Below are 12,249 nucleotides of genomic sequence, written 5' to 3'. Positions count from 1 at the left end.
ATGTGCTAATGTGCCTAGTGAGTCTTTGCGCAGGTAGGCTATTCAAGAAGAAGAATCGCGGTCAACTTCTTTTTTCCCCACCTGCATTACTGTTAAGTGTTAATATAAGCAAGGCAAAAAAATAAAATAAAATGAAAGCGAGAAAGTCAGATGGATGAAGATTAAAAAAATAATAATAATAATTAAAAAAAACAAAAAAACAGCAAAAGTAGAACAGCACTATTGCTGGTGCCAGCTCTGTGCCACACACTGTAGATCACGTGTCAAGATCTGGTCCTCGAGGGCCTGAGTCCTGCATGTTTTCAAGGTTTTTCTACTCCAACACCCCTGATTCAATGATCAGGATAATGATCAGGCTCCTGCAGAGCTTGCCGATGCTTAAATATGAATCAACTGTGTTGAATGTGGGAAACGTACGCACGCACGTTGATCCTTAGAACGTGTTTTGAACAAACTAATTAAACGTATTGGACAGCTTCCAACCATTACCAAGTTTGCTTTTAAATGCAAGTAAAACAGACTGCCTTTTGGAGCAATCAAAGTTGTGGGGTACGTGTGACAACCGGCGCGTCTGACAAGGTAAAGATTCTCGCATTCAGCCTCTTGGTGGCTTAAAAATTGCTTTTGGATAGTCGCCTACATGTTCAGTTTCTACCATTCACAGGCATGAGTGAGCGCATTTGAAGATCAGAGGGTGGACCCAGATGGAGCCCCGCGTAATCCTTCCGCCATGCTCTCATGCAGTCAACTCACACAATACATGGCCGTATGTAATGCAAAAATAACATGGAAGATACTATAGTTTGTCCAAATACACATACGGAGAAAATCCACGTATGGAAGGCAAAGACTTTACCTCTCTCAAAGAGTTTGCTAAAAATTTGTGTCTGTACAACGAAAATTTATTTTTTCTTGCAGGCAGATCAACTTGGCTTCATGCTCCACTCATCTGATGACAAGACATTTATCTAGCTATCTACTGGAGCTAGCTGTCTGTCTGTGTCTACTGTAGCTATTTACTTAGCTACTGTGTCTACTGTAGCTATTTACTTAGCTACTATATCTATCTATCTATCTATCTATCTATCTATCTATCTATCTATCTATCTATCTATCTATCCATCTATCTATCTGCTAATACTGTATCTAGCTAACTGTGTGTCTGTCTACTGTAGCTATCTACTGTAGTTAGCCAGCTACTGTATCTAGCTGTCTGTCTGACTTATCTATCTACTGTATCTAGCTAGCTAGCGAGCTAGCTACTGTATCTAGCTAACTGTCTACTGTAGCTATCTACCTTAGCTAGCTAGCTACTGTGTCTAGCTGTCTGTCTGACTTATCTATCTACTGTATCTAGCTAGCTAGCGAGCTAGCTACTGTATCTAGCTAACTGTCTACTGTAGCTATCTACCTTAGCTAGCTAGCTACTGTGTCTAGCTGTCTATGTGTCTACTGTAGCTATCTATTTAGCTACTGTAGCTATCTACTGTAGCTATCTATTTAGCTACTGTATCTAGCTAGCTAGCTACTATATCTAGCTAACTGTCTGACTACTGTAGCTATCTATCTAGCTACTGTATCTATCTACTGTATAGCTAGCTACTGTAGCTGTCAATGTGTCTACAGCAGTTAACTGTCTGTCTACTGTAGCTATTTACTGTAGCTAGCTAGCGACTGTACCTACCTACCTACCTACCTACCTACCTACCTACCTACCTACCTACCTACCTACCTGCAGGACTGTAGCGCCCAACCTTGTTCTTATCTATTCTATATTTTATATCTAGAGCTACTGCGCATGTCAAAGATTTAACGAGAGTCAATGGGTGCAGATTTTTGTGCCCCGGAGCAGATTGGCACTTAAACAGACGTTGGAGATGAATGAAGCAATTTTACTCATTGTTACCCTGAGTATATACTTTTTGTCCTGCTCATCTAAAAAATATTCTTCAGAATATTTATATTTTTCTATAAATATTTTTATTTTTTTGACGACCAGCCACCACTGTTTTATTTTCTTTCTTTCTTTCTTTCTTTCTTTCTTTCTTTCTTTCTTTCTTTCTTTCTTTCTTTCTTTCTTTCTTTCTTTCTTTCTTTCTTCTTTTTTTTTTTACCCTCAGAACCCAAAGAGCACCAAGAAAAGGAGGACAGTTGAGTTCTTGGATGATGAAATGCTTGGTAAATACAGAACATACACATTTGCGACATTTAAAATTCCGCATTCAGTCCAGCGTAATGACTCTTCTTCATCTTCTCCTCAGAAAAAGTCCAAATGGCCTCCTTTTAAAAGGACCTTTAAAGTGGCCACGATGTAAGCGCGTGTCCGCCTCCCTCGACCAAAATGGAAGAGGCGCCAAAAGGCTGCCTCTTTCAATTCTGCTCTCATTAAGCGTCTGGGAGCACATATATCAAAATCTATTCCAGTGCGATGTTAGTGTTCTCAGTAATGGTTGGTCTTGTAGAATTTCAAGCGTTTTGTTTTTGCGACTGATTGGACTCGTTCTCCGTTTGGACATGTTCCTTCAAATCGTCTCTTTTTCGCCGTAATGGAGAAGATGTGCCAGAGTTCGGCAGCGGCATTAGCGCTTTAGCATGTAACAAACACGGTAAACAAACAGGAATGATGGATAGATTTGACATTTCTGTAAGGTTGCGGTTCAAATTGACATGCGCATGTTAATGTTTAAATCTCAGTGAAAATTATTTTAGAATGTAGGATGGATTATACAACTCATTGAGTTTGTTCCTGTGATTTGTCAGAAATAAAATAAAGAAATTGTTCAAGAGGAAGTCAACGCCAAAAAACCCCCAAACATTTCTTCACTCTGTTTTGTGCACCCCCACTAAGGCATTGTAATTAGCGTAGTTGCGCTTGTGGAATAGGAATTAAACAGCAAAACCCACTTTTTTTTTTCTTTTTTTTTTTAAATTATATGTTAGGAGGCGGCCATTTTGTCATTTGTTGCAGAGTGAAAATGACATCACATTTGCTCAGAGCTCAGGTAACGACCAATCACGGTTCAGCATGTGAACGTAGCATTACCAAACTCAGAAAAAGGAACCTATTTCCGACTTTCTCAATCAATTTGACCAACACTTTTGCATTTATTACCTTCAAATCTTCATGCGCTTTCTTGTAATATGAGCATAAAGATTTTTGAAGAAGCATCGCGCTTCGTTTTAATTGGCCCTCTGCTTTTCATTTTGACGGCATTTCCATTTCAAAAGAGCTTGCCACCTGCCAGGAATCTGTAATAAAAAAAAAAAAAATAAATAAAAAAAATCACCTGGACATCAGGGCATCAGCTACAGGTCATTTACAGCTGCTCAACACGTACGTGTATGCTTATTAGAATGCCAAATGTATTGATTTCATCTCGCAATGTGGGAATCTTGTTTTATGGAACAATATGGAATAATAGAACATCCATATACTTTATATATATATATATATATATATATATATATATATATATATATATATATATATATATATATATATATATATATATATATATATATATATATATATATATATATATTCACAACATGAGGCATGTGAACAGTCCAATATGTGGCAATTGGACATGAATAATAAATGGGCTACTGTATTGATGGAGGGGGGCACAATTTTTTTTCACGAGTGCTACTGGTGTTGGGGGGGGGTCTTCCTCACCAGATGTATGACAAAAATGCCAATTTAAATATGGACCATCTGCGATTAGCTCTCAAACAACTCATATGTTCCAATTCATACTTCTGACTTGTTTTTATTTATTTTTTTGCTCATGAAAACGACTAAAAGGTGATCATGCACAGCACTGAAACAGTCCCGTTCACACTACTGGAAATGTTCTCACACAGTGTACACTTGAGAAAAACGCTTTCATACACATTAAACACTCTCACACTAGTGTAAACACACTTTTGAAAACACTCTCATACACACCAGTGAAATCGTTCTTTCATTTATCACTTAAAAAAAAAAAAAATCAGTGTTGTCATACCACAACTGAAATGCTCTCATACAACTACTGAACATGTTCTCATTCGCACTCGTGAAAACACTCATACGCACAACGAAAACGCTCTCATATGAAAATGTTCTCGTACGTACTAGTGAAAACACGCTCATACACACCAGTGAAAATGCTCTCACACAAACTGCGACAGCAAGCTTGTACACATTTGGCACACTCTCTGGTGAGAGCAAAGATATTGATGCTAATCGTGAACGATCTATCTAAGGACACCTCATACTGTACGGGATGACAGCAAAGCATTCCCACAGAGACGACCTTTTCGTCGCCTCTCCACTTTCTCCCCGTGATTTGACACTTGTAAAAATAGAGCGCAAGTCGCAGGTCCTTCTCACTTTTTCGAGCGAGAAAAAAACTTTTGGCCTCTTGATGTTTTTGAGCGCTTCGGCAAACTCACCACCTGAGAGTCGACGTCACCTGCCAATCCCCGAGGAGATCATTTCAAAAGCTTTCAAAAATAGAGTGGAATACTAAATCCCTGCGGAGGGAGAATGCGGGGAATTGTCTGCGACATACAGCATATAGTATAAGTGTACACACCCTACTGAAATACTTGCACATAACACAATCATGAAATATTTTGGAAGTTCTAGTAAAATATATTTTGTGTATGATGTCAAGCGAGATGTATCTTGAAACCTTCAACCTTAGCATATTTGCCTGGAAAAAACAAAACCATGAGTGGAATGAAGTGTGTCAGGAGATGCGCCGGACTTGCCGTCATGTGCATTTTGAGCAGGTAGAAGCACAAAAATTTGCTATGCTGATGAAGGCTCGGCCTCCCCACCCGCTCCCCCCCCCCCCTCCGGGCAGGCAAACGGCCGTCAGGTGAAGGAGAGGCTGACATGTCACAAAGTATCGGTCTGAACTCCGTCACCACGTCTCAGCCAATCAGCATCTGTCACTGTTTTTTTTTTTTTTTTTTTTTTTTTTGCTGTGCATTTTGAGTCTGCTCCCGTCAGCAAAGTCGACTCCAAATATCCGTCGAGCACTGTGAGCTTACTGTGAAAATAGTTCAAAGAAATACACAACATTTATCAGCAAACATTTTCGGCTTTGGCTCTTTGTTGCTTTTTTGTTTTGTGATGACACTTAATAAAAAAAAAAAAAAAAAGTAGAGCGCTGTTGTTTTTGATGTCACATGAGGCAGCCACATGCCAGCAGTTAATTATAGTCCATCCATCCGTTCTCTGAGCTGTTTATCCTCACTAGTCATTTTCATTATTTTCCACCATCTAAAATGATTTAAGAACATTGAAAAATAACAGCCCCGTAAAAGGATGAGCAAGCAAAAGCGGGGGAGCATAAGATAAAATGTAAAGCATGGATGTATGTGAAGTTGCGAACAAAAACTAAAAAGTTACAATTAAATTCTATAGATATTTTTTCCATATTACTTTTTTTGTTTTACACACTAGTTTTTTTTATGCCTTCTCAAACGTTTTTTTTGTCATTCATTTCCTTTTTTTTAAATTTTTTTTTTTTTTTAATTTTGAATGCATTATTTAAAATATTTTACACATAATTATTTACCTATTTTTCCACATATCACTGTTTTTTTTAACAAGTAATTTTAATTTTATTTTTAAATTGTGTTTACATTTTTTAAATATTGTTTTACATACTTTTTAACATTTTTCTTATTTTGAATTTTTTTGTGCTATATTTTTGCTTTTAAGTATATATTTTTAAACAATATTTTAAAGCTGCTCAATGTAAAACAAATTGCCCAAAAATATATTTTTATTTGACCATTTATGACTCAAACAGCTTCTAATTAGCAGATATGCTTTTATCTGCTCACAATGGGTACTCCTGCATTCCTCTGGCCATTAGTTTTCAGAATGTATTCAGGTTCAAATTTCCCACCCTCTCTTTGTGGATGTGACATCATGCACACATTGTGTTCGTGCAGTTTCATTTTTCATCAACAGGTGCCAGTAGCCATTCAAAATTGAATATTCTACATTCCATGGGTTTAAATTAAAACTCATTTAAACCTAAAAAATTAACGCACTAATTTTGACACCATGTTTGTAACATTACAGATTTTTTTTCTTATAAAATTCAATTTTATTCTTTAGTGTTTTTGTAAAACACATTTATTGCTACTTGTCTCAATAATTCAAGTTTTGTCTCATCATAGCATGATTTTTCACCATAAAATACCTCTTTATTCCTGGTGTTCTTATTCGCGTCAACTATTTTTTTCATTCCATTTCCTGCATAGAGCAGCTTTAATGCATTTTTACATACGTTATTTTTTTTTATGCACTATATTCAACATATTTTTTTTATTTTCTATGTATCGTTTTTTTTCCCCCTCACTTTTTGTATTTTTTAATTCTTTATTTTTGACACATTTTGGCGTGTTGGTCAGCCCATTTTTAATTACTTTTTTTTTTACATATTTTTTCAACGTTTTAATTTTTTTTGCGCTTTACATTTTTTTTTTACAAACGTAACTGACATTTACACATTGTCTAGGCACACTTAGCAACCAATTGCATAAACGCGCAATAGTGAATTCTAGCAAAATTAGCCACCTGGCGTTTACTGAAAAGGCTAATGATTTGTAACGGCGGTCACAAACACGTCATTCCATTCCCTTCAAATTGTTAGCGTGCTTTTATTGTGCGGGAGGACAACTGTTGCGATTCACGTGGGTTGTCAACCAAGGCCACGTTTACTGCGAGTGTTTGTTGGTTTCCACGTAAATGTGAGGCATCCTCCCGGTTTGCCCCCCTTCCTCTTTGTTGTCCATTGCCTACTCAACATGGCGTCCTTGAGTCGTGTTGTGCGATTGTGTGCGGGGATTTCTTTGTTGTGATTCTACCTGTTTATGTCCCCCGGTTGTTTTTGCCCACAGTAACCTTGAGCAACACGTTTGTATATTCTTTTGTGTGTTCAATCCATCTGTCATTGTTTATTTCCCCATGCGGCCGACCATGCTCCAAACTATGGGGGAAAAAACTTGCGGTGTCTAATATATCACCATAGCCGCAGAGATTGAAAGCTGTAGCAATCGTGCACCATCACAGTTTTCTTTTCTTTCATCTTTCTTCTTCATCCTTCTTCTTCCCCTTCTCCTTTCTTCCTCTTCTTTCTTCCTTCTGACAAGGCGAGGTAAGGTAGGACTCAGACGCAGGAGTCAGGTAGGCCACCAAGGCAACAGGTTTATTTCCGGCCAACAGCTGTCTCCTCTCAAACTGAGAGGAGAACGGGGAGTCAAAAAAGTGGAGAACTAAAAGCGCTCCACTAGGGAGGAAAAAACAGGCAAAAGGTACTGGGGACAACGAAAAGCGCTCCGCTAGGGAGGAAAAAGGGCACAAGGCAAAAGGGGTAACTGAAGGAAAAAGCACAAAAACAAGGCAAAAAGACAAGGCAACGTGAACAAGGTCATGAGGACTGTGGGACACTTCCATGCACTGAACTGTGACACTTCGGCACTGAGGGGAGAATGCAGCTGGCTTTTATTGTGAGTCTTGATTGGTGGCAGGTGTTAGTAATCATGGGCGGGGAACGGTAATTATGGAGCGGCAGGAAGGGAAAGTGATCTGGGGTGAGAGGAGAGTTAGGATTTTCAAAATAACACGGGAAACATGGACACAAAAATAAAAGCCTGGACCGTCACGCCGGTGGCGGCGTGACACCTTCCTTCTTTTTATCTCTTCATTAATTCCAAAGTCAACATCCAATTCAAAGTGAGCACAAAAACAGAACCATGCTGAAAATCTATCTTCCTTCTTCCTCTTCCTCTTCTTCTCCCTTCCTTCCTTCCTTCCTTCCTTCCTTCCTTCCTTCCTTCTTCTTATTTCTTTGTCGTCTTCTTCCTTCCTTCCTTCTTTTTTTTAATTTCCTGTAAGACATACAAACTTGGTAACAATCAAACATTTTTCAATACAGATCATCTTCTCTTCCTCCTCCTCCTCCTCATTATTATTATTATTATTATTATTATTATTATTATTATTATTATTATTATTATTATTATTATTATTATTATTATTATTGCGTGGCAACAGGACAGTGGCAGTGCACTGATATTAACCACAGCTTCACATCTGAGTTGCATGGGATTACTAATCCAAACCCGGCCTCACTTCTTCTTCAGTGAATCCCCGCTGTAGCTGCAACTTCCTCTCTGCCATGTGTCTCATTTCTCTGCCAACTGAAAACAAAAAGAAACAGTGAAGACTATCCAGAGCTGTGATTAGCTGCGGCCGCGGTCCCGCATCATGTGTGTTGGTGTCCTGCGGCCGCGATTCTGTGATCTGCACCTGCTACAAGCGGAACCTTGAGATTTTGTTTCCTCCCATGGGTCCTTTTTATCCTGCAATAGACCACGGGTCACAATTTCATTGTTTTTAAACCCGTGCCGTGCGCGAGTATGTGGACAAATTGCAGAAGAGGGTTGATTTTAACAGCATTCTGTGCTGCATTTTTTTTGAATGAGAAGCACTTTATAAATAGATTTCTATCGAAATAAGTTGGTACTTGTTGACAGGAATGTCTCACTATGGCGCGTCTCTGTGGGTGATTCATAGCATCCCTAACGAGAACGCATGGACCAGGAGGCTGCTGTTCTAACCCGTTAGCCCGGCTTTCGAATCATTGTGACAAAAACCTTTCCAATTTTGCCCCCACAAAGCCAACACACACACACACACACACGCACACAGGCACGCACACATAGTGAGGCAACAGAGCTGTGATGTTTCCATAGAGACGGGCACATGCGTTTCTTCCTCTGTGGGGGTGGCAGTCATCCTCTTGTCACCCGTCCCCAGTGGGGTTTTGCGTTGCAGGTCGGATGGTTTTATTGCACCACGCCGCAGTCGCCGACGGCTGCCTGCAGGGAGCACAAGAGTTTGTCAAACATCCGTAAATAAGTCACATCAGTCATATCATTGTTTTAATGTTGTTACTAATAATATTGTGGAGCCAGCTAATTTAAATCCAATCCAGTCTAATTTGTTTGGAAACATTTCTAAAACAAGAAGAATACAATATACAGTATTTGTATACTATAAGTCCTTAAATGTAATAAGGTACAGCTAATATTTTAAGCAACAATTGATCGTCATGGAAGTCCAAGTTATGCCATGACTATTGATTAACGTCTGATTGAACAACAATGAAGTAACTAAATAACAATTGACTGAACTAACTAATCAGCCCGAACTAACTAACTAACTAACTAACTAACTAACTAACTAACTAACTAACTAACTAACTAACTAACTAACTAACTAACTAACTAACTCAGTTGACTGATACTAATTAACTAACTAACTGACTGACTAACTAACTAACTAACTAACTAACTAACTAACTAACTAACTAACTAACTAACTAACTAACTAACTAACTAACTAACTAACTAACTCAGTTGACTTATACTAACCTCAATTGACACTAACTAACTAAACTCAAGTGACTGATACTAACTTCTTAACTCAGTTGACTGATACTAACTAGATAACTAAACTCAAGTGACTGATACTAATTAACTCAGTTGACTGATACTAACTAACTAATTCAGTTGACTGATGCTAACTGACTAACTCAGTTGACTGACTACTTACTTATGTAGTTACTAACTAACTAACTAACTAACTAACTAACTAACTAACTAGGCAGACTCTCTGTTAATAGACTTGTCTATGCAACCAACGAACACAGCTGACCGATCAACCAACCAATTAAACAACCACTGACAAACTAAATAAACATCCATCCACTAGCTAACTAGTGACTGACTGATTGTTAACAGTCTCGTCCATTCCAACCAACCGACCAACCAACCAACCCTGAATTAATGGGTTAACTTTTATTATCTGCGTGTTTCTGACTGGTTTTAGGTTCTTGTGTCTTATAGTTCAGTCAACAAGAACAAAAGAGAAATAGAATGAAAAAAGCAACTTGACTTTTGTTTTTTGCTGATGAAAAGCATCCAAATCCTCCCCCTCTTTTCTTTTTCTTTTTTCTTTTTCTTTAAAAAAAAAAAAAAAAAAAAAAACAATGTGAGAAGCTTTGCCAGCTTAAACCTCCTCAGGTGCATCTTTTAACGAGCTTTCGTAGACAACACGAAAACGAAGGAGGTTACATCGCCATGACGACGAGCCCACATGTATTGGGGCCGCTGATTAAAGTGAGTTTCGACCGCACCAAAGCGTCTTAATGAGCGCCGCTGCGCTCGGCTTGTTTGGGATGCTTTTCTTTCCAGACACGCAGCGTCGTACAGAGGTTGCGGCCGATGCTCGGGGGCCAGCTCCTTCATTGTATGCGTAGCGTAAGGCCACGTACGGTCAACTTTGCCACCGTCTGACGTTTGTAAATTAACGATACCACCCCCCTGTCACAAAACACTTCAACTGCTTCTTACACTTTTTATCCAAGGAAGAAGAAATACTTTTTCAAGGCCAATCGGCTCCTTGACTTCATTCCTACTTTTCCATGAGTCAATTTTCAAACCTGTGGCAGCCATTTCAGCTGACGTTCTCTGGCCGGCTCTGATTGGTCGACACAAAAGGACCTCAAAGATGAAAGGTGAATGGCAACCAGTCACCTTCTATTGTAGAAAGACAAGGACAGCAGAGGAGCTGATTGGTTGACAGGATTACGTACACAATGCTCAAAGCTGATTGGATGTAATAGAAGAGAAGTTCTTTTTTTAAGAAATAGAACAATGACGACTGTTTCCTAAATTTTAATCGAGGCAAAATGAGGCCAACAAAGAAGAAATTGCGGGAAGAAAACGCAGTCTCCAATGTTTTTTAAATAAAACGGAGCGGGCAACAAGAATACAGATTAAAAGACGAGCCGAGCGAGACGACCATTAATCCAGTGCGCAAATGAAGCTGGAAGCCAGCATGAAGTCTGAGTAGGAGTCATTTATCTCTTGCGCCCCTCTTCACACTGCAAGGGTTTCATCTCCACAACAATCTCGTTTCATTTGCAGTCCGTTTAATAAACCGGAATGTTAATTCAGTCCAGCAGGTGCTCGTCACAGGCCTTGCAGAGGAGCTACACTCGAAAATCAGTTAGGTCAAAAATAACCCAAATACACTCTAAAAACAGTTGGGGGGGGGGGTCAAATAGGGGCCAATACAATATTATTTTGGTCAATTTCATTCAACTTTTTGAATAGTTTTGCACAAAACAGTCCCAACAATTTGGACGTTTTGTGCCCCCGCTCCACAAAACAAGAATAATAAATACATATTAGTAAAACCCCGCCTCTCGCCGTGTGCTCTTTGAGTTTGCACGTTGGCATTGCAAATGTGAAGGATAATTGATTGCTTTTTATTTGGACAATGTTTACAGATAAACACTATCCCGTGGAGGTCTCAGAGAAAGTGGGCATGTGTTTAGTCCACAGAGGCGGTGCGGGGGTGGCTCCGCACTTTATGATGTCATAAAGTGAGCACTCGCTCGTTTTCTCAGGTTGAGAGGGGCTGGTGCTTGGAGAGCAGAATGACCTTAAATTTGGAAAACAACACTTCCGTCGTGTTTTTGGTGAGGAATTAGCATTTTCACACGGCTAAAAGCTCCAAAAAGTTTATTTTTTTAAATGTTGCTGTCCCTTTTAAGAGCAACCTGATTACTTGGGGATTGCCATTACTACCTGATTTGAAAAGATGATAAGAGAAGTGGCCGCAAAGATGACTTGAATTGTCTTCATACATCCGGGTTGTCGCTATAGGCAAGATTGGAAGTCAAAGACGATTTAGCCTTCTGCGAAGCTCGTCAAGATATGAGAGAAAAAAAAGTTTCAAGAAAAGTTGAATGTAACATATACTTGTTCTTTCCCTTAAAACATAAATTCGTTATTTTTGTAAGGTTACAACCATTCAATGTAAAAATGCTCTTTAAGGGTGATTTGGAGCAGGCGGGTGTGTGTTATAATTCACGACATTTTCCCACCTTTCTTGATTAAAGCGTCTCTTTTTTTTCTTTTTTTTTTGTTCCCTTCACGTAGCAGCGATGGATGAAAACGATCGCTCACATTTCTGTGATCAACCGTGCGCTACGAACGCCGCTGACATACTGTCATCCAAGCGTGCATGTTAATTAGCTCCACAGTCAACCATCTCTCAGGGAATTGCCCTCATTTTTTTTTTTTTTTTTTTTTTTTTGTTCACACCAGATTACCGCCATCCACGTGGTGTGCAGTGCATATATTAAAACAAATAATCATAAATGC

This window comes from Festucalex cinctus, chromosome 5 (assembly GCF_051991245.1).
Source record: "Festucalex cinctus isolate MCC-2025b chromosome 5, RoL_Fcin_1.0, whole genome shotgun sequence".
Classification (NCBI taxonomy): domain Eukaryota; kingdom Metazoa; phylum Chordata; class Actinopteri; order Syngnathiformes; family Syngnathidae; genus Festucalex; species Festucalex cinctus.
This window is presented reverse-complemented; position numbering follows the sequence as displayed.